This window comes from Oncorhynchus nerka, linkage group LG19 (assembly GCF_034236695.1).
Source record: "Oncorhynchus nerka isolate Pitt River linkage group LG19, Oner_Uvic_2.0, whole genome shotgun sequence".
Classification (NCBI taxonomy): domain Eukaryota; kingdom Metazoa; phylum Chordata; class Actinopteri; order Salmoniformes; family Salmonidae; genus Oncorhynchus; species Oncorhynchus nerka.
The window spans coordinates 5,274,328-5,296,792 of NC_088414.1; the positions used below are offsets into that span (position 1 = coordinate 5,274,328).

General features: G+C 45.8%; 1 pseudogene; it reads left to right on the forward strand.

The window, feature by feature from the left end:
• The first annotated feature begins 8,491 nt into the window (after positions 1–8,491).
• Positions 8,492–10,831, forward strand: LOC115125721 (breakpoint cluster region protein-like; annotated as a pseudogene).
• The last annotated feature ends 11,634 nt before the right edge of the window (positions 10,832–22,465 follow it).

The window sequence follows — 22,465 nt, forward strand, 5'->3', positions numbered from 1 at the left end:
ATTTTTCTCCCCTCTGGGGGGGCTTACAAGTCTGAAAGGTGGCGTATACTTTTAGAATAGGAGTCCCAAGGAGTCCATACAATCACATTATCGGCTTATTTAATGGGTCTGATTTTCAGCAATCCAATGTAGAAACTTCCCTCTGTGTGAAGCATGTCTTTTGGTAGAGGCCTTGGTTTGATTGCTGTGTGTGTGTGTGTGTGTGTGTGTGTTTTAACTACTTTCTCCTTCAATGCCTTCCACTGGCTTCCCTTTCACTAGTGAGTATTACATTCTTCCTCCACATTTCTTAACACACCAATCGCTTATACCAACAATTGATAACAGAGAACTGACTTAGCTCTGAAACTTTGGATTAACTGCAGGCGTCCGCATATATTTAGCATTAAATGATTGACTTTGACCAGCTGAGCCCATCAGATCAATCCATTTCTGCTGCTGTTGTCATTTTGAGTTGGCCATCTGGTGCTCAGGAAGCTCTGCTGTCACTGCAACTTGATGACAGCTAGGACTGCCGTTCATCAGATTGAATTAACTTGTCTCTGACTGGCTATAGACTCAGGATGGGCTTTTGACTGTAAGGCTAAACGTTGTCTTTTTTCTAATTCTTTTGCAGACTTAAAAACAGGATACTGATGTTGTGCATAAGTCTGATTGATTTGCTTGTGGTTGATATTGAATTGAAAATATTTTAAATCTATATCATAAATCTAGTATGTCACCATTCTTCTAACTGACGTCACCTGAGAACCTATTGTTTTCTTGCACATGAACACTTGTGCACCTTTAAGCTTATGCTGCCACACAATCACATATCTGTGGGTGTCATCTTGTGTTTGCAAGAAAATGTAAATTGTCTTTTGGAAATCCTGTTAAGAAATTATTTTTGAAATGTTTTATTTTCTGTGCTGATATTTGTGCTCATTTTCTTTCTCTACAGGTGAGGATTAAAACCTGCCATTCCATCTAGTCATAGTATATTTGCCGAGACTAACTGTCCTGTCCAGCATGTGTCCTGGGTAGCATCGCGCCTCCGATAGCATGACCTGTACTGTATACGTAACCTGTGCAGTCATGGGTACAATGCATTTACAGTACATTCACAATTATGAAAAAAGATGACCAAATAGTAAGTGGAATGAGATGGTATAGGAATGTGGGTGAGGGTTAGAATGGTTCGAGGGTTTTTATTTCTATTAATTAGACTGGGGAGCGATGATTCCATTTGGATTCTTCCATGTCCCTGACGGGAGCGATGATTCCATTTGGATTCTTCCATGTCCCTGACATTGCTGACAGGGGAGCGATGATTCCATTTGGATTCTTCCATGTCCCTGACAGGGGAGCGATGATTCCATTTGGATTCTTCCATGTCCCTGACATTGTTGACAGGGGAGATGATTCCATTTGGATTCTTCCATGTCCCTGACAGGGGAGATGATTCCATTTGGATTCTTCCATGTCCCTGACATTGCTGACAGGGGAGCGATGATTCCATTTGGATTCTTCCATGTCCCTGACATTGCTGACAGGGGAGCGATGATTCCATTTGGATTCTTCCATGTCCCTGACAGGGGAGCGATGATTCCATTTGGATTCTTCCATGTCCCTGACATTGTTGACGGGAGATGATTCCATTTGGATTCTTCCATGTCCCTGACATTGTTGACAGGGGAGATGATTCCATTTGGATTCTTCCATGTCCCTGACATTGCTGACGGGAGCGATGATTCCATTTGGATTCTTCCATGTCCCTGACATTGCTGACAGGGGAGCGATGATTCCATTTGGATTCTTCCATGTCCCTGACATTGCTGACAGGGGAGCGATGATTCCATTTGGATTCTTCCATGTCCCTGACATTGCTGACAGGGGAGCGATGATTCCATTTGGATTCTTCCATGTCCCTGACATTGCTGGCAGGGGAGATGATTCCATTTGGATTCTTCCATGTCCCTGACATTGCTGGCAGGGGAGATGATTCCATTTGGATTCTTCCCTGACATTGCTGGCAGGGGAGATGATTCCATTTGGATTCTTCCATGTCCCTGACGCTGACAGGGGAGAGATGATTCCATTTGGATTCTTCCATGTCCCTGACGCTGACAGGGGAGAGATGATTCCATTTGGATTCTTCCATGTCCGTGACATTGCTGACAGGGGAGCGATGATTCCATTTGGATTCTTCCATGTCCCTGACATTGCTGACAGGGGAGCGATGATTCCATTTGGATTCTTCCATGTCCCTGACAGGGGAGCGATGATTCCATTTGGATTCTTCCATGTCCCTGACATTGTTGACGGGAGATGATTCCATTTGGATTCTTCCATGTCCCTGACATTGTTGACAGGGGAGATGATTCCATTTGGATTCTTCCATGTCCCTGACATTGCTGACGGGAGCGATGATTCCATTTGGATTCTTCCATGTCCCTGACATTGCTGACAGGGGAGCGATGATTCCATTTGGATTCTTCCATGTCCCTGACATTGCTGACAGGGGAGCGATGATTCCATTTGGATTCTTCCATGTCCCTGACATTGCTGGCAGGGGAGATGATTCCATTTGGATTCTTCCATGTCCCTGACATTGCTGACAGGGGAGAGATGATTCCATTTGGATTCTTCCATGTCCCTGACATTGCTGACAGGGGAGATGATTCCATTTTGATTCTTCCATGTCCCTGACATTGCTGACAGGGGAGAGATGATTCCATTTGGATTCTTCCATGTCCGTGACATTGCTGACAGGGGAGCGACGATTCCATTTGGATTCTTCCATGTCCCTGACATTGCTGACAGGGGAGCGATGATTCCATTTGGATTCTTCCATGTCCCTGACATTGCTGACAGGGGAGATGATTCCATTTGGATTCTTCCGTGTCCCTGACATTCCCACCTGCATGAAGAACCTTCTTCCCACCTTCAAGATTTCACATCAGGTGAACTATAGTAGTTTTCTATCCATGTACAACACACAGTGCGTGCCCTCCAGCAGGAAGTGGCCATGCAGTTTTTCTAGATTTCTATAGTAAAATAATATCGTGCAATACTCCTTGACATATTAGATTTATTTTAGAGACCTATACTACAGTATCACAAATACTATTTGTGTTCTTCACTGATAAAATATTTCTCAATGACATTGTGAATTTGCACAATATTGGTCCAGGACATACTGAGGTCTGCTGAGTGAACTGTAACAATATAACCACTCCACTACTGACTATTAGTTGTGACAGTGACTTTGATTTCAGTGACTTGCAATAAAGCTGTGTCCTATACATGTTGAATAAAATGGTCCCTTTTTGTCTTAGCAATGGCATTATAGAGGCATCACAGTTTAACTGCAGCTTCAATCTGCTGAGAGCTGTTTTAACTCACTATGTTGAAACACATGAACATAGTAAATATGACTGCTCATTATCTGCACAAAATGATTGTAACATGGCATCACAGGTTGGTTTCTGTCTAATAAACCATTTATTGGGGTCAATCCTTGTCTTGTAGCTGGAGTTTCGGTCTGTGATATAACTTACTTTCCTCTCATTGTTTGTCACCAAATCTGCAATCAGGCTGTGTGTTTGGATGGATGTATTATTGTTCACATATCTGCTATTATGGGAAAAATACTCAATTAAATTGGGAATAGAAAAAGAAAGTCAGGCAATTGAAAAATTAATTTGGCGAAAATCTATGGATTTCACATGAATACAGATATGCATCTGTTTGTCACAGATACCTTAAGGTAGGGGCTTGGATCAGAAAACCAGTCAGATATGCATCTGTTTGTCACGGATACCTTAAGGTAGGGGCTTGGATCAGAAAACCAGTCAGATATGCATCTGTTTGTCACAGATACCTTAAGGTAGGGGCTTGGATCAGAAAACCAGTCAGATATGCATCTGTTTGTCACAGATACCTTAAGGTAGGGGCTTGGATCAGAAAACCAGTCAGATATGCATCTGTTTGTCACAGATACCTTAAGGTAGGGGCTTGGATCAGAAAACCAGTCAGATATGCATCTGTTTGTCACAGATACCTTAAGGTAGGGGCTTGGATCAGAAAACCAGTCAGATATGCATCTGTTTGTCACAGATACCTTAAGGTAGGGGCTTGGATCAGAAAACCAGTCAGATATGCATCTGTTTGTCACAGATACCTTAAGGTAGGGGCTTGGATCAGAAAACCAATCAGTATTTAGTGTGACCATTTTCCTCATGCAGCGCAACAAATTTATTTTGCATGGAGTTGATCAGGCCTGTGGAAAGTTGTCCCACTCTTCAATGGCTGCGAAGTTGCTGAATATTGGCAGGAGCTGGAACACAATGTTGTAGAAGTTAAACCAGAGCATCCCAAACATGCTCAATGGGTGACATGTCCGGTGAATATGCAGGCCATGGAAGAACTGGGACATTTTCAGCTTCCAGGAATTGTGTACATATCCTTGAGACATGGGGTCGTGCATTATCATGCTGAAACATGAAGTGATGGTGGAGGATGAATGGCATGACAATGGGCCACAGGATCTGGTCACAGTATCTCTGTGAATTCCAATTGCCGTCAATAAAATGCAATTGTGTTTGTTGTCCGTGGCTTATGCCTGCCCATACCATAACCCCACCTTCACCATGGGGCACTCTGTTCACAACGTTGACATCAGCAAACCGCTCGCCCACACGACGCCATACACAAGGTCTGCGGTTGTGAGGCCGGTTGGACGTACTGCCAAATTCTCTAAAATAAAGTTGGAGGTGACTTAAGGTAGAAAAATGTACATTCAATTCTCTGGCAACAGCTCTGGTGGACATTCCTGCAGTCCGCATGCCAATTGTGCGCTCCCTCAAAACTTCAGACACCTGTGGCATTGTGTTATGTGACAAACCTGCACACTTTAGTGGCCTTTTATTTTCCATGTAATGATCAGTGCCGATTTTAGCATGCAAATCTTGGTGGGGCAAAAAAATATATAATGTATATGCATGCCAGCAAAGCCACAACACTAATACATGAATTGCACTATTTAACTGTGACAAATGATGCCCACAAACTGTTAGGGCCTACATAAAGCTGTCCCAACAGCAGAGTTTTATTTTCACCACCATGGAGTGACTCCTTACCACTGCTACACCTGGCTATCAGCGGAGCCTTGTCTGGCAGCGAAACAGTTCCTTCAGCCTCATTTACTGCCTTTTTAAAACCATCGATGATATGGTTGACTTGCTTAAACAAATGTGATTTCTACTGACAATTCAAATGAAAAAAGTTTGGCGTAAGGGAACGATGAGCGGATCATTTCTATTGACAATGAGTTAGTTGAACTCAATGAAGTCTGAGATTTCCCAGTTCTGAGTTCCCAGTTGTTTTTAATGCTGCAGAAGTCATGCTGTATTGACAGCATGACCAGTGTATTCAACCTTTCCTGGCCCATGGTGTTGAATGTTTATCCTTTTAATCTTGGAAAAGAGACCCTTAAACCCAGACTTGGACCACACACCCTCTCCACCGAATAGCGGGCAGGGGAAACAAAATGGGGATTGCTTTGCAACGCTTGCAGTTAGCCACTGATTCCTTCCAAACCACTTATTGTTGAATTAGCGATTTCCAACTTGTTGTGTAATGTTTATGTCCAATGGCTGATGAGCACCGATACGTTTTATCTATAATTTATCTTCCAATGCCAAGGATTGAAAAGGATTTGCCAGGAGATTGTCGACTTAACTCATGAGGATGATTGCTTGTCTAGCTTGCTAGCTAAGATTTTGAAAATATGATGTTGACATAATCATTCCAACCAAAGCAACGGGAGATATCATGTGATTTAACAATTTTATCTGTGGCAAATGACCTTGAACCTTCTTGGATGGGCACTTCTAACGTAAGTCTATGGCAGCACCCAAGGGGCTTACGTTTTCTAGCTCTCTCTGTAGATGTTGCGGTGACATAGTGTCCCCATGAGTGACCGAACACTGAGCCAGGCAAGGCACAACTAGAGAAGATTACCAACCCCTACACTCTGTATTTCCGCTAGCTGTCCCTCCACCACAGAAAGCACTGAGCCAGGCAAGGCACAACTAGAGAAGATTACCAACCCCTACACTCTGTATTTCCGCTAGCTGCCCCTCCACCACAGAAAGCACTGAGCCAGGCAAGGCACAACTACAGAAGATTACCAACCCCTACACTCTGTATTTCCGCTAGTGTTATATAAATATGTAAACATTCATATACATAGTTCATATATTATACAGCGCCAAGCCAAACCGCCTGACTCAAGTCATCTTACGTACCCCTGCTAAAACCGGAACTAGCTCACACAGCCAGCAATAAAACTACCCCCTAACACTATCCCCTCAGCTTTGTTGTCTTACGACCCCAGGAAACAAAGACATTCCATCGCATGAACACATACACCCAGCCATAGTAAACTGCCCCTCTACCTCACGAACCCCTGACACAAACATCTCCTAGTATAAACACACTTTCCCCCTGCTACTGGTCGGGTGCCCAGAACAGAAGACTGCTGTGCACCAATGGGGGCTCCGACTCTGGCAAGAGCAGGTCCGCCTCCAACCTTTTGGGACCAGTCAGAAGAACAACACGACAAGACTCTACCTACTTTATTCTATGTATAAAAATGAATGTAACCTTTATATAAGCCTCTTTTTCACCTGACTCCTTATAGGGTTATATGAACTAGATCCGTGCACGTAAAACTGCAGGACAAGATAACTTTGACCAATAAACTGCCTTTTGATACACCTGATTCCACTCTGTCCAGCGTCGTTGATTTGCATCCCCTCTCCAGTATGAAACACTAACACTAGCTGCCCCTCCACCACAGAAAGCACTGAGCCAGGCAAGGCACAACTAGAGAAGATTACCAACCCCTACACTCTTGTATTTCCGCTAGCTGTCCCTCCACCACAGAAAGCACTGAGCCAGGCAAGGCACAACTAGAGAAGATTACCAACCCCTACACTCTGTATTTCCGCTAGCTGCCCCTCCACCACAGAAAGCACTGAGCCAGGCAAGGCACAACTAGAGAAGATTACCAACCCCTACACTCTGTATTTCCGCTAGCTGCCCCTCCACCACAGAAAGCACTGAGCCAGGAGCACAACCAGATTACCAACCCCTACACTCTGTAAGCTGCACAGCACTGAGCCAGGCAAGAGAAGATTACCAACCCCTACACTCTGTATTTCCCTAGCTGCCCCTCCACCACAGAAAGCACTGAGCCAGGCAAGGCACCTCAGAAGATTACCAACCCCTACACTCTGTATTTCCGCTAGCTGCCCCTCCACCACAGAAAGCACTGAGCCAGGCAAGGCACAACTAGAGAAGATTACCAACCCCTACACTCTGTATTTCCGCTAGCTGCCCCTCCACCACAGAAAGCACTGAGCCAGGCAAGGCACAACTACAGAAGATTACCAACCCCCCTCTTGTACACTGCCCCTCCACCACAGAAAGCACTGAGCCAGGCAAGGTACAGAAGATTTACACTCTTGCTAGCTGCCCTCCACCACCCTGAGCCAGGCCACACTACAGAAGATTACCAACCCCTACACTCTTGTATTTCCGCTAGCTGCCCCTCCACCACAGAAAGCACTGAGCCAGGCAAGGCACAACTACAGAAGATTACCAACCCCTACACTCTGTATTTCCGCTAGCTGCCCCTCCACCACAGAAAGCACTGAGCTAGGCTGAAACATCTGCATTTGGGAGCTGCCTTACTCAAGAAAGCAAAGCGAAACCATGTTTGTATGAGGCTTTATTAACTCAATATATATATTTTTTTACATTGTTTGCCAACTGATACGTGACACGTATTAATGCCAAAATAATGTACAAACAGGCTAAACATGGTAAATGTCTTGGATATTTTATTTCAGCTCATGAAACATGGGACCAACGCTTTACACGTTGTGTTTATATTTTTTGTTCGGTGTATATTGTGGATTTGAAGTGAGAAAAATCATTAGCCTACTACTGTATGCACTTTAGGCGAACAGCCACAGGGTGGCAGTCTGGTGTCATTTCAGGAATCCCGACGCTCCCACGTGTATCACACCTGCACGGCACGTTGATTTCAATCACTGTAGCCTATTATAATTGCCATTTCTTAGTTTTATATGAAGAGAGAACACAATAATACATTTGAACACCTCTTTCTACCATCCAAGCTGCAATGCATAGAATATAGACTACATCCATGAGTCTCGACTATATATTATGCTTATAGGATTGACTGAAATATCAATAAATGATCCTCCGGAATAATGTATTATTATCTGAAAATGGAATAATAATTGTTCTGTGGTATACTGTTGAATACATCCATGCCCTGTCTCTTTAATTGAACCGAAACCCGAGTGTGGCCACTGTCAATCATGTTGCGTCTGGTCCCTCCCTTTCCTGCAGCCTCAGTCTCCAGTGCGAGATTGAGATGGGAACACGAAGCACAACCACAGGAGAGGAACGGGGAATGTCTGGATAAACTGTACATTGACACGGAACCGCGAAAACATGGGGTAACAAGGCAAAAGAAATTAGAATTAATTATCAATTTCGAATAGCAACAGGAGAAAGGAATTTTTGTCGTGGGAAAATTATATCGTTCTCGGGTTTCTCTCTTTTTATGCCATTCTCCTTGGACGCTGCTGGTACAAAGGGCTAGGAACAACTGGAGGCGATAATGGAACAGGGATGTTGTCATGTGAATGAACGAGGATCATCAATGATGGAATAAAGTGAATTGAATAAGAACATGTAAAGTAAGTAGTTGCAGAGCCGTTATCACTTTCTCATCACGGAAGATCCAGATCCGCTCTAGATCCAGATCATCCGCTCAGGAGGACAGATGCTGTCATTGTGTCGAGACAGATTTGTTTTTCTCATTCTGCAAGTGGCCTTTCAGGAATAATGCAGAACAGGCGTTTGACTGGAAATACTTCTATTTCTATTGTTGACAATACAATATATTTTGTCTGCGAAATCGGTAAAGACGTGACAACAGTTAAAGTGTCCGTTTTTGAACCGCTTTATCATACCATTAAAATGAATGGTTTTTTTCTATTGTAGATTCTCTAGGTACATTCCGATTTTCCCCTGTTGGAAACTGGATGATAGGCGAGAAATACGGCTACTGGTGACATCACCCAGGTCAGATCTGTATTGCTATACAGTAAATGTCAACAATGGTGGAGCCGGTGGGATTTATTGAAGCGTGGAAAGCTCAGTTTCCCGAGTCAGACCCCCCAAAGATGGAGCTCAGGTCGGTGGGGGGCATTGAGCAGGAGCTGGAGAAGTGCAAAGTCTCCATCCGGCGGCTGGAGATGGAGGTGAACAAGGAGCGCTTCCGTATGATCTACCTGCAGACACTGCTGGCTAAGGAGAGGAAGAGCTATGACCGCCATCGCTGGGGTTTCAGGAAGGCCCAGATGAACGAGGTAGGGGACCAGGCAGGGCTGGGCGCTGAGTCTCAGCAGCCACACGTACAGGAACAAGGGGAGCGGAGCCGGTTCCAACCGGTGGGGGAGGCCAGGTCCAAACAGAGACCCCCTACAGCCCGGAAGTCAGCCTCCCACGGTGACGAGCTGGAGCTCCAGTCTCCCTTCGAGGTGCCCCAGCAGGCAGAGCCCTGCGAGACAGACAGCCTCTCGCCCTCCAAACAGAAAGGGGGTATCTCCCCTCGCCGTCCAAACCCACCCTCAAACAAGGACCTAGCGTCTGACCCCAATGACAAGCTTGGCATGGGTCTGGGGGTGGCAGCGCTGAGGTCCAACTTTGAGAGGATCAAGCGGGCCAACTCTCACTCTGCCGGGGACGGAGGGAAGAGCCAGGAGAAGCAGCAGCAGCAGCCCTTCTACACCAACATGGAGTTTCACCATGACAGGGGCCTGGTCAGGGGCAACGACCGAGACGTCTCTGACAAGATCAGCACCCTGGGCAGCCAGGCCATGCAGATGGAGCGCAAGAGGTCCCTGCACTCTCTGCCAGGCAACCTGGCCACTGTGGCAGGCGAGCTCCGCACCCGTCCTGTCTACAGGGGGCGCTCTACAGAGAGCACTTGTGGGTACGATGCTGAGTATGAGGACGGGGACCCCAACCCACGCCACCCCAAGACCAACGGGGAAAACAGCCCCCTCCACCCCCATGGCAACCCTCTGACTTCCAGCCTTACACCAGCATCTACGTGGGCGGGGTGATGATGGGCGAGGGCGGGGGGGATGGGAAAGTGGGCGTCACCATGAGGGACCACGTTGGAGACGAGCACCACCTGACCTGGCCCCGTCGCTCCTACTCTCCCGGGAGCTTTGAGGACGTGGGGGGCGGAGGCGGCGGCTACACACCGGACTGCAGCTCCAATGAGAACCTGACGTCCAGCGAGGAGGACTTCTCGTCTGGCCAGTCCAGCCACGTGTCGCCCAGCCCCACCACGGCCTACCGCCGGCCTTTCAGGGAGAAGAGCCGCTCGCCCTCGCAGAACTCCCAGAACTCCCAGCATTCTATTGACAGCAGCAGCCCCCCCACGCCACAGTCCCAGAAGCGTCCCCACCGCCAGCAGGGCCACGTGGTCATGTCCGAAGCCACCATCGTGAGCGTCCGTAAGACCGGCCAGATCTGGCCCCCGCTCGACCCGGACACCACGCCGACCAGCAGAGACCCTCATGACAGCAGTTTCCATGGAGACCTGGGTGAGTGGCCGCCACCCTCTAATCTTAGCTCTAGTTGCTACACGGTTCCTGTCTGGAGATTGAAGAGGCAGTCCCACGCTGACCGTTGCCTGGCAGCGTTGATTGACTGCCATGTAAGGAAGGAGTGAGGATGGGCTTAGAGCCTCATCATCCACACTGGTAGGATTTAGAGCATCTAAATCAGAACCAACGGTTTCCATTTTTTAAGTTGACTTAAATCTCACAACTGCAGGTCCTTGCATTGGTGCCGTTGATTCTCAGGTGTAGTTTCAGGTTTGACCTCTTGACTGAGACGACCCATAGAAACCCGACTAAGTGCCTGCACTGAGTGCTCTCTTCATTGCCTGTTCATTACACAGTCATCGAGCCACTAAGCCTTGTGAGACATGGGCTCCTCCTAAAAATAGCTGAACAATGAATTGTCAGCATTGTTTTCTTTTGTCTGTGTGAGCAGCTTTTCCCCTCATTCACTCTTCTCTCTCGGTGAATTTTGACACTCTTGTCTCCCCCCTCCCTGGTCTCGGAGCAGGTACGTTCGTTGTGAGGGCTATTAGAGGGCTACATCCTCACCGAGTAGATGTGCGTGTGTGTCTGTGAGCCGCAGCCAGCCAGGGGAGACAGAGTGTGCATCCTAAATGGCACCCTATTCCCTATGTAGTGCACTACATTTGACCAGGGCCCTATTCCCTATGTAGTGCACTACATTTGACCAGGGCCCTATTCCCTATGTAGTGCACTACATTTGACCAGGGCCCTATTCCCTATGTAATGCACTACATTTGACCAGGGCCCTATTCCCTATGTAATGCACTACATTTGACAAGGGCCCTATTCCCTATGTAATGCACTACATTTGACCAGGGCCCTATTCCCTATGTAATGCACTACATTTGACCAGGGCCCTATTCCCTATGTAATGCACTACATTTGACCAGGGCCCTATTCCCTATGTAATGCACTACATTTGACCAGGGCCCTATTCCCTATGTAATGCACTACATTTGACCAGGGCCCTATTCCCTATGTAATGCACTACATTTGACCAGGGCCCTATTCCCTATGTAATGCACTACATTTGACCAGGGCCCTATTCCCTATGTAGTGCACTACATTTTACCAGGGCCCTATTCCCTATGTAGTGCACTACATTTGACCAGGGCCCATAGAACGCTAGTCAAAAGTAGAGCACTGTATTAGGGAATAGGGTACCATTAGAAACAGGCAGAGAGAGGCTTCTGACATTTCTGAAACACAACTAGCTTTTTTTCTAGAAGCTTTTACTGGAGTCCTAGACAAAGAAAGCTATATTTTCCCCCAATCAGGTTCAGTATCTTTAACCTGTTTGTAGCCTCGAGCCTCAGTTACTGCCCAGCTAACAGAGCAGGTTAGCCGCTTGGAGCTAGAGGCGTGGGCGCTATGCTTGGCGCTAGCTGCAGCGTTGTCTCCTTCTGGCCCGGTGTCTCTGGGCTTTCTGCTGACGAAGTGAGTGGCGTTTTAGCGCCTGCCCTCCCGCCGCAGCCCTGGTGGAGCAGACAGAGCTGCGGGCCATTGGCAGCGGGCGCCCTTTACTGTGCCAGGATCAGCCCTGTGTGTGTGTGTGTGTGCAGAGAGGCAGATAAGACTGTCTTCTCTGAGGGGGGAGCGGGGGGCACAGATGCACACTAACCCCTGTACTTAGGGTGGTGGCGCCAAATCTGGCTTGCCTACTACCTACTTAAACTGCATACTGTGTACTGTGTACTAACCGTACTACATACTATTTAGAATGTACTGTTTAGTAAAAACGAATGCTGTAAGCAACAAATATCTGCATACATGGCTCCTCCTACTGAGAATTTATTGATTCCTGCCATTTCGTACCTAGTTATGAGCGATTAGTGCTTTTTGAGGTCAGTTCGGGTTTCAGTTCAATTACTAATAAATAATCACGGATTTCGGTTTATATATATATATATATATATATATTTTATATAAAATGCTTTATGCATTTTGTGGGTTGAATGCTGTAACACAGAATAAAACAATTAATACAAGTCCCATGATGGTAGTGACAACCCATTTACCGCTTATTAACAATAATTTATTCACATCACTTTACTTTAATTAAATATTTCAGTTGTTGTGTATATTATATTTGTTTTATTTGATGACTTAATTTCATTCCAAGTCATCATCTCATCTCTATAGAGCTGCTGCCTATGTTGTCTGACAAAATCACTATTTTAGTCGTTTTTCAAAGTACAGTGCATTCGGAAAGAATTCAGACCTTATATATACAGGTGTGTGCCTTTCCAAATCATGTCCAATCAATTGAATGTACCACAGGTGGACCAATCAAGTTGTAGAAACATCTCAAGGATGATCAATGGAAACAGGATGCACCTGAGCTCAATTTCGAGTCTCATAGCAAAGGGTCTGAATACTTATGTAAATAAGGTATTTCAGTTTTTTTTATTTTGTAGCAATTTCTTTCTTGTTCTTAACTGACTTGCCTCGTTAAATACAAATGGGTGTTAATAGCAGAGCGGGGTCACTTACAGTGCCTTCAGAAAGTATTCACACCTCTTGACTTTTTTACATATTTTGTTGTGCTACAGCCTAAATTTAAAATGTATTATATTGAGCTGTTGTGTCACTGTACTACGCACAATACCCCATAATGTCAAAGTGGAATTATGTTTTTAGAAACTTTTACAAATGAATTAAAAGCGGAAATGTCTTGGGTCAATAAGTATTCAACCCCTTTGTTATGGCAAGCCTAAATAGGTTCAGGAGTAAACATTTGCTTAACAAGTCACATAATAAGTTGCATGGACTCATTCTGTGTGCACTAAGGGTTTAACATGATTTTAAAATGACTACCTCATCACTGTACCCCACACATATAATTATCTGTAAGGTCTCTCAGTCAATCAGTGAATTTCACACACAGATTCAACCACAAAGACCAGGAAGGTTCTCCAATGCCTTGCAAAGAAGGGCACCGATTGGTAGATGAAAATGACTTTGAGCATGAGGTTCTTTTTTTTCTTTTTTTTACCCCTTTTTCTCCCCAATTTCATGGTATCCAATTGTTTGTTTTTAGTAGCTACTATCTTGTCTCATCGCTACATCTCCCGTACGGGCTCGGGAGAGACGAAGGTTGAAAGTCATGCGTCTTGGTTGGGTTGTGTATCGGAGGACGCATGACTTTCACGTGTGTAGTAGATAGATGGGTGAGAAAAAAAAATCTGATATAATCCATTTTTGAATTCAAGCTGTAAATCAACTAAATGTGGAATAAGTCAAGGTGTATGAATAGTTTCTGAAGCCACAGACGATGTCAGAGTTGCACTCATGTATTTGTGGTATAATCTGGATTTTAAAATGTATGGAATCTGTTTGATCAAGTTTCAGGGGATGGAGAATGGGAGATGTTTGATCAAGTTTCAGGGGATGGAGAATGGGAGATGTTTGATCAAGTTTCAGGGGATGGAGAATGGGAGATGTTTTCAGTTAGTGGTTGAACCGTCGTGAGTGAGGATGGTGATGAAAGTGATGGGGATGAGCAAAGAGGTGGAGGAGGAAAATGATGAGGGTAATGATTATGATGGGGAGGAAGAGGAAGGGGTTGATGGTGAAGATGATGAGTACGGCTGAGGCAGATTGCATGGCTGATTTGGGGTTTCTCACTTCACTGGTCAGGGATGGGGGTCTGTAGAGAGGCACAGATGGGACGAGCTCTCCCGTTGCGTAACAGAATACACACGCACAAACAAGCACACTTACACAAACAAACACACACACACACTCATACTCTCACACATATCTTGGGTCTAATACGCTGTCAGCAATGTGTGTGTGTGATTGCGCGTCTGTGTGTTTGTGCCAAAGCGTACATGCATGTGTTGTGACCAAGTGCTGGATGCTGTTTGTTCGTACTGTAGCTAGCTGGGCTGTTTCTTCGTACTGTAGCTAGCTGGGCTGTTTGTTCGTACTGTAGTTAGCTGGGCTGTTTCTTCGTACTGTAGTTAGCTGGGCTGTTTGTTTGTACTGTAGCTAGCTGGGCTAGCTGGGCTGTTTTGTTCGTACTGTAGTTAGCTGGGCTGTTTGTTCGTACTGTAGTTAGCTGGGCTGTTTTGTTCGTACTGTAGTTAGCTGGGCTGTTTGTTTGTACTGTAGTTAGCTGGGCTGTTTGTTTGTACTGTAGTTAGCTGGGCTGTTTCTTCGTACTGTAGCTAGCTGGGCTGTTTGTTCGTACTGTAGTTAGCTGGGCTGTTTGTTCGTACTGTAGTTAGCTGGGCTGTTTGTTCGTACTGTAGCTAGCTGGGCTGTTTGTTTGTACTGTAGCTAGCTGGGCTGTTTGTTCGTACTGTAGCTAGCTGGGCTAGCTGGGCTGTTTGTTTACTGTAGCTAGCTGGGCTGTTTGTTCGTACTGTAGCTAGCTGGGCTGTTTGTTCGTACTGTAGCTAGCTGGGCTGTTTGTTCGTACTGTAGCTAGCTGGGCTGTTTGTTCGTACTGTAGCTAGCTGGGCTGTTTGTTCGTACTGTAGCTAGCTGGGCTGTTTGTTTGTACTGTAGTTAGCTGGGCTTTTTGATTCCTCCAATCCCAATGCTGGAGTGAGTGTTCACAGGGAAGTGTTCCTCTAGCAGAAGGCTTTTCTCCTAATGGCTGCTCTGATTCTGTAGAGAGAAGGTACTGTCTCTGTGGATGATTCAGGCCGTCTGCTAGCCAGGACTGCTCTCCTCCCTCTCTTCTTCCTCTCCTCCACTCCGTGATCTCTCTCTGCCCATGGTAGATGGTCCTGCTGTAAACAACAATAGTAATTGTTCGTTCATGTCCCTTTGGCCTATTGATGTGGGTGTTGTACAATCCAAGATGGCTGCTTCTTTCGAGTGAGAGAGAGGAGAGCGAAAGAGAGGAAAGACAAAACATCTCCCTCTCAGTGCTCTCAAATACAAGTGTCATTCAATGGAGAAGTAACCAGGAGAAGCTTGGGCTGAAACAGAGCTTTGTCAGTGGAGCATCAGTAAAGCAGGGCCACTGAACAGATGATTGGATTGTTTTACGTTCAGTTATCTTTCTGACAGACCCACTTCATCATGTACTACATGCATAGGCTGAAATAGACCTTCATCTCACTAGCCAAGAATGGAAGGATATTTTCTTCCACAGCGATGGACACTGAAAGGAAAGACTTACATTTCTGAAATATGGAACAGGAAAATTGGGACACACTGACGTAAACGCCGTCGAAAGAGTGGGGACAGAGATAGCCACATGGAAACTTAAGACTGAGTGGGGACAGCCACATGGAAACTTAAGACTGAGAGAAATTTCGAGCCGAAAGCAGATGGAAGAGTTCAGGCGCGATAGAGAGAGCTCATAATCTTGGCCATAAGTAGGTGGGTTTTAAAAGGAGAGAAAGAGGGATTATTTTAGGCAGCCTATGTTGGGTTTGTCCAATTCAAAATGATCCTCTTTGGTGTACCGATGGCCTCTTAAGCTTCATATCATTATCTCTATGACCTATTTCACATGGGTCGGGGGTAAGCTGGTAAAACCTACATAATGGATGGAATCGTTTAGGCAATCTTTCTCATTATTTAACATGTTTATTGCCAGTATATTAACCATCTTATTGCCATTTAGTCTATGTGTTAGCCTTATGTGTCAGGCTTTGTCATGTTTTTTTTTATTTTTTATTTAACCAGGCAAGTTGAGAACAAGTTCTCAAGAGTTACACATGGAGTAAAACAAACATACAGTCAATAATACAGTAGGAACAAGTCTATATACGATGTGAGCAAATGAGGTGAGAAGGGAGGTAAAGGCAAAAAAAATGCCATGGTGGCAAAGTAAATACAATATAGCAAGTAAAACACTGGAATGGTAGATTTGCAGTGGAAGAATGTGCAAAGTAGAAATAAAAATAATGGGGTGCAAAGGAGCAAAATAAATAAATAAATAAAATAAATTCAGTAGGGAAAGAGGTAGTTGTTTGGGCTAAATTATAGGTGGGCTATATACAGGTGCAGTCATCTGTGAGCTGCTCTGACAGCTGGTGCTTAAAGCTAGTGAGGGAGATAAGTGTTTCCAGTTTCAGAGAGTTTTGTAGTTCGTTCCAGTCATTGGCAGCAGAGAACTGGAAGGAGAGGCGGCGAAAGAAAGAATTGGTTTTGGGGGTGACCAGAGAGATATACCTGCTGGAGCGCGTGCTACAGGTGGGTGATGCTATGGTGACCAGCGAGCTGAGATAAGGGGGGACTTTACCTAGCAGGTTCTTGTAGATGACATGGAGCCAGTGGGTTTGGCGACGAGTATGAAGCGAGGGCCAGCCAACGAGAGCGTACAGGTCGCAATGGTGGGTAGTATATGGGGCTTTGGTGACAAAACGGATTGCACTGTGATAGACTGCATCCAATTTGTTGAGTAGGGTATTGGAGGCTATTTTGTAAATGACATCGCCGAAGTCGAGGATTGGCAGGATGGTCAGTTTTACAAGGGTATGTTTGGCAGCATGAGTGAAGGATGCTTTGTTGCGAAATTTGAAGCCAATTCTAGATTTAACTTTGGATTGGAGATGTTTGATGAGGGTCTGGAAGGAGAGTTTACAGTCTATAACCAGACACCTATTTATTTGTAGTTGTCCACGTATTCTAATTCAGAACCGTCCAGAGTAGTGATGTTGGACAGGCGGGCAGGTGCAGGCAGCGATCGGTTGAAGAGCATGCATTTAGTTTGACTTGTATTTAAGAGCAATTGGAGGCCACGGAAGGAGAGTTGTATGGCATTGAAGCTTGCCTGGAGAAGAAAGAAGGGCCAGAAGTATACAGAATGGTGTCGTCTGCGTAGAGGTGGATCAGAGACTCACCAGCAGCAAGAGCGACATCATTGATGTATACAGAGAAGAGAGTCGGTCCAATAATTGAACCCTGTGGCACCCCCATAGAGACTGCCAGAGGTCCGGACAGCAGACCCTCCGATTTGACACACTGAACTCTATCAGAGAAGTAGTTGGTGAACCAGGCGAGGCAATCATTTGAGAAACCAAGGCTGTCGAGTCTGCCGATGAGGATGTGGTGATTGACAGAGTCGAAAGCCTTGGCCAGATCAATGAATACGGCTGCACAGTAATGTTTCTTATCGATGGCGGTTAAGATATCGTTTAGGACCTTGAGCGTGGCTGAGGTGCACCCATGACCAGCTCTGAAACCAGATTGCATAGCAGAGAAGGTACGGTGAAGTTCGAAATGGTCGGTAATCTGTTTGTTGACTTGGCTTTCGAAGACCTTAGAAAGGCATGGTAGGATAGATATAGGTCTGTAGCAGTTTGGGTCAAGAGTGTCCCCCCCTTTGAAGAGGGGGATGACCGCAGCTGCTTTCCAATCTTTGGTAATCTCAGACGACACAAAAGAGAGGTTGAACAGGCTAGTAATAGGGGTGGCAACCATTTCGGCAGATCATTTTAGAAAGAAAGGGTCCAGATTGTCTAGCCCGGCTGATTTGTAGGGGTCCAGATTTTGTAGCTCTTTCAGAACATCAGCTGACTGGATTTGGGAGAAGGAGAAATGGGGAAGGCTTGGGCGAGTTGCTGTGGGGGGTGCAGTGCTGTTGACTGGGGTAGGGGTAGCCAGGTGGAAAGCATAGCCAGCCGTAGAAAAATGCTTATTGAAATTCTCAATTATCATGGATTTATCAGTGGTGACAGTGTTTCCTATCTTCAGTGCAGTGGGCACCTGGGAGGAGGTGTTCTTATTCTCCATGGACTTTACAGTGTCCCAGAATGTTGATTTGTCTTAGTCCCATCTAGAGACACTTTGAGAGCCAGTTGATTTCATTTCAATGTAGCCTGTGTACCTGTAAAAGAGGTGAGACAGCACATCACCCTTTAGGATGTATAGGTATTTTGTTTGACTCCAGGGCAAGTTGTTTTATTTGCACTCCGATGATTCATTTGAAGGTTTGAGGAGAGGAATGCTGATCCAGGACCAGTGCATACTGCATACCTATGTTTTTTTCTTCTTTGAGGTTGGTTGTACCAAAATGGGCAGACCTGACCCAAGCTCAGCCTCAATAGACACTTTGTCCACCCCTCCCTCACCTCCCTTGTCCGGGTCCTCCTAGGGTGTTTTTTTAGTCAGGCACACTCCTGGCCAGCCCCAGGGTTATTTCCACATAGGTCCGGAGTGAGTGTGTGTGTCCGGCTAGGGCCTAGGGTTGCAAAATTCCAGGAACTTTCCAGAAATCCAGATTGGAGGATTTCCGGAATAAATGGGTAATAATCCAACCAGGATTTCTGGAAAACAAAGAAATTTAAGAAAGGTTACCAAAAATGTGCAAGCCTGCTCTGGACATATGTTGCTGTTGGACAACCTCTCTCTATTGCTCTCTTTCACTAACCCCCCCCTCTCTCTTCTCTGTCATAGAATAGATATGTTAGTGGAGATGTGATGTTGGTAGAAGTGGGCCACTCCATGGTGCCAGGCTGTGGTGTGGTGACAGATAGAGGGGCTCTGTGTCCCATAGCAACCTCTCTGATTCCATCGTGACGATTTCATCACCTCCATAGTGTTTGTGCGTGTTTCAAGTTTTAGTGTCATGTGCACAAGCTCTAAACCCAACGATTCAGTAATAAATATCAATGTAGTAAGAAAAATAACACGGTAGAACTTAAACACACGAGAAATAGAAGTAAGAAGAAGACAAGAAAGTAAGCACACTATATACAGGGTCTGTTCCAATACCATATTTATAAAGTGCAGGGATACTGGATCGATAGAGGTAGTGGTCCAGTCAGTCCTGACCTCAACCTGAGTGGTCCAGTCAGAGTCCTGACCTCAACCTGAGTGGCCCAGTCAGAGTCCTGACCTCAACCTGAGTGGCCCAGTCAGAGTCCTGACCTCAACCTGAGTGGCCCTCTCAACAGAAGTTAGGTGAAGCAACAGAACAACAACCCATTAGACAGAAGTAAATCAACAGAATGGATTGAACAGAAGAAAATATACCTTCTGGAGTGGCCCAGTCAGTCCTGACTTCAACCCGATTGATATGCTGTGGCACGACCTCAAGAGAGCGGTTCACACCTGACATCCCAAGAATACTGTGGAAATGAAACAGTTTTGTAAAGAGGAATGGTCCAAAATTCCTCCTGACCGTTGTGCAGGTCTGATCAGCAACTACAGAACATGTTTGGTTGAAGTTATTGCTGCCAAAGGAGGGTCAACCAGTTATTAAATCCAAGGGTTCACATAGTTCTTCCACCCTGCACAGTGAATGTTTACACGGTGTGTTCAATAAAGACATGAAAACGTATAATTGTTTATGTGTCATTAGTTTAAGCAGACTGTGTTTGTCTGTTGTTGTGACTTCGATGAAGATCAAATCAAATATCATGACCAATTTATGCAGAAATCCAGGCAATTCTAAAGGGTTCACAGACTGTTTCTTCCCGCTGTATGTATAGGGGTAAGGTGACTAGACATCAGGATATATGATAAACAGTAGTAGCAGCAGCGTAAATTAATATTGTATTTGAGTGCGTGTGTGTAGAGCCAGTATAAATGTGTGTGTGTGTTATGTGTGTGTTGGTGTGTCAGTGTGTGTAGAGCCAGTATAAATGTGTGTGTGTGTGTTATGTGTGTGTTGGTGTGTCAGTGTGTGTAGAATCCTGTGAGTGTTCATTAACAGTGCAAAAATACAAATAAATACAAGGGTGTGTGTGTGTGTCTCTGTGTGTGTGTGTGTACACGGGCATCAAACACACTGACATGAAACACAATACCAGGCTTGTGAGAGATGAGCCATGTAGTGGTGTGTGTCAGGGGATTTTCCTTCCCAATGCAAATCCTGTATGATGAAGCCATCAACTGAAATTACAGGGGACTTGTAGCAGCCCTAGTGTCCGTATGAATGTGACTGGGCTGCCAGGAGGGTTTCTGTGTGTGTGTGTGTGTGTGTGTGTGACTGTGTGTGGGACTGTAGCAGCCCTAGTGTCCGTATGAATGTGACTGGGCTGCCAGGAGGGTTTCTGTGTGTGTGTGACTGTGTGACTGTGTGTGTGTGTGACTGTAGCAGCCCTAGTGTCCGTATGAATGTGACTGGGCTGCCAGGAGGGTTTCTGTGTGTGTGTGTGTGTGACTGTAGCAGCCCTAGTGTCCGTTTGAATGTGACTGGGCTGCCAGGAGGGTTTCTGTGTGTGTGTGTGTGTGTGACTGTAGCAGCCCTAGTGTCCGTATGAATGTGACTGGGCTGCCAGGAGGGTTTCTGTGTGTGTGTGTGTGTGTGTGTGACTGTAGCAGCCCTAGTGTCCGTATGAATGTGACTGGGCTGCCAGGAGGGTTTCTGTGTGTGTGTGTGTGACTGTAGCAGCCATAGTGTCCGTATGAATGTGACTGGGCTGCCAGGAGGGTTTCTGTGTGTGTGTGTGTGTGTGTGTGTGTGACTGTAGCAGCCCTAGTGTCCGTATGAATGTGACTGGGCTGCCAGGAGGGTTTCTGTGTGTGTGTGTGTGTGTGTGTGTGTGACTGTAGCAGCCCTAGTGTCCGTATGAATGTGACTGGGCTGCCAGGAGGGTTTCTGTGTGTGTGTGTGTGTGTGTGTGTGTGTGTGTGTGTGACTGTAGCAGCCCTAGTGTCCGTATGAATGTGACTGGGCTGCCAGGAGGGTTTCTGTGTGTGTGTGTGTGTGTGTGTGTGTGTGTGACTGTAGCAGCCCTAGTGTCCGTATGAATGTGACTGGGCTGCCAGGAGGGTTTCTGTGTGTGTGTGTGTGTGTGTGTGTGTGTGTGTGTGTGTGTGTGTGTGTGACTGTAGCAGCCCTAGTGTCCGTATGAATGTGACTGGGCTGCCAGGAGGGTTTCTGTGTGTGTGTGTGTGTGTGTGACTGTGTGACTGTGTGTGTGTGTGTGTGTGTGTGTGTGTGTGTGTGTGTGTGTGACTGTAGCAGCCCTAGTGTCCGTATGAATGTGACTGGGCTGCCAGGAGGGTTTCTGTGTGTGTGTGTGTGTGTGTGTGTGTGTGTGACTGTAGCAGCCCTAGTGTCCGTATGAATGTGACTGGGCTGCCAGGAGGGTTTCTGTGTGTGTGTGTGTGACTGTAGCAGCCCTAGTGTCCGTATGAATGTGACTGGGCTGCCAGGAGGGTTTCTGTGTGTGTGTGTCAAATCAAATCCAATCAAATTTTATTTGTCACATACACATGGTTAGCAGAGGTTAATGCGAGAGTAGCGAAATGCTTGTGCTTCTAGTTCCGACAATGCAGTAATAACCAACAAATAATCTAGCTAACAATTCCAAAACTACTGTCTTATACACAGTGTAAGGGGATAAAGAATATGTACATAAAGATATATGAATGAGTGATGGTACAGAGCGGCATAGGCAAGATACAGTAGATGGTATTGAGTACAGTATATACATATGAGATGAGTATGTAAACAAAGTGGCATAGTTAAAGTGGCTAGTGTGTGTGTGTGCGTGTGACTGCGTGTTTGGCTTGGGCAATATACCGGAGTATCTCAAAAAACCTACGTTATGATTTTCGATATCGTTTTGAGGCCCCCCCCCCCCCGCCTCATTGGGTCTGCAGGGGTTTGTGTATAACTAACTATAAGAAATCTAAGATGTGTCAAATAAATTATATCCAGCTCAGGGCTCCAGATATGCATGTGGTTTGCTAACTTGCTAGCTAAGTGGCTAGATGCCAAGATCAAGTTTCCTGGTTATAGCAGAGACATCAATCTCCTCCTGGAACAAGATCCTTGTTGCCTAAATTGTTTTGTG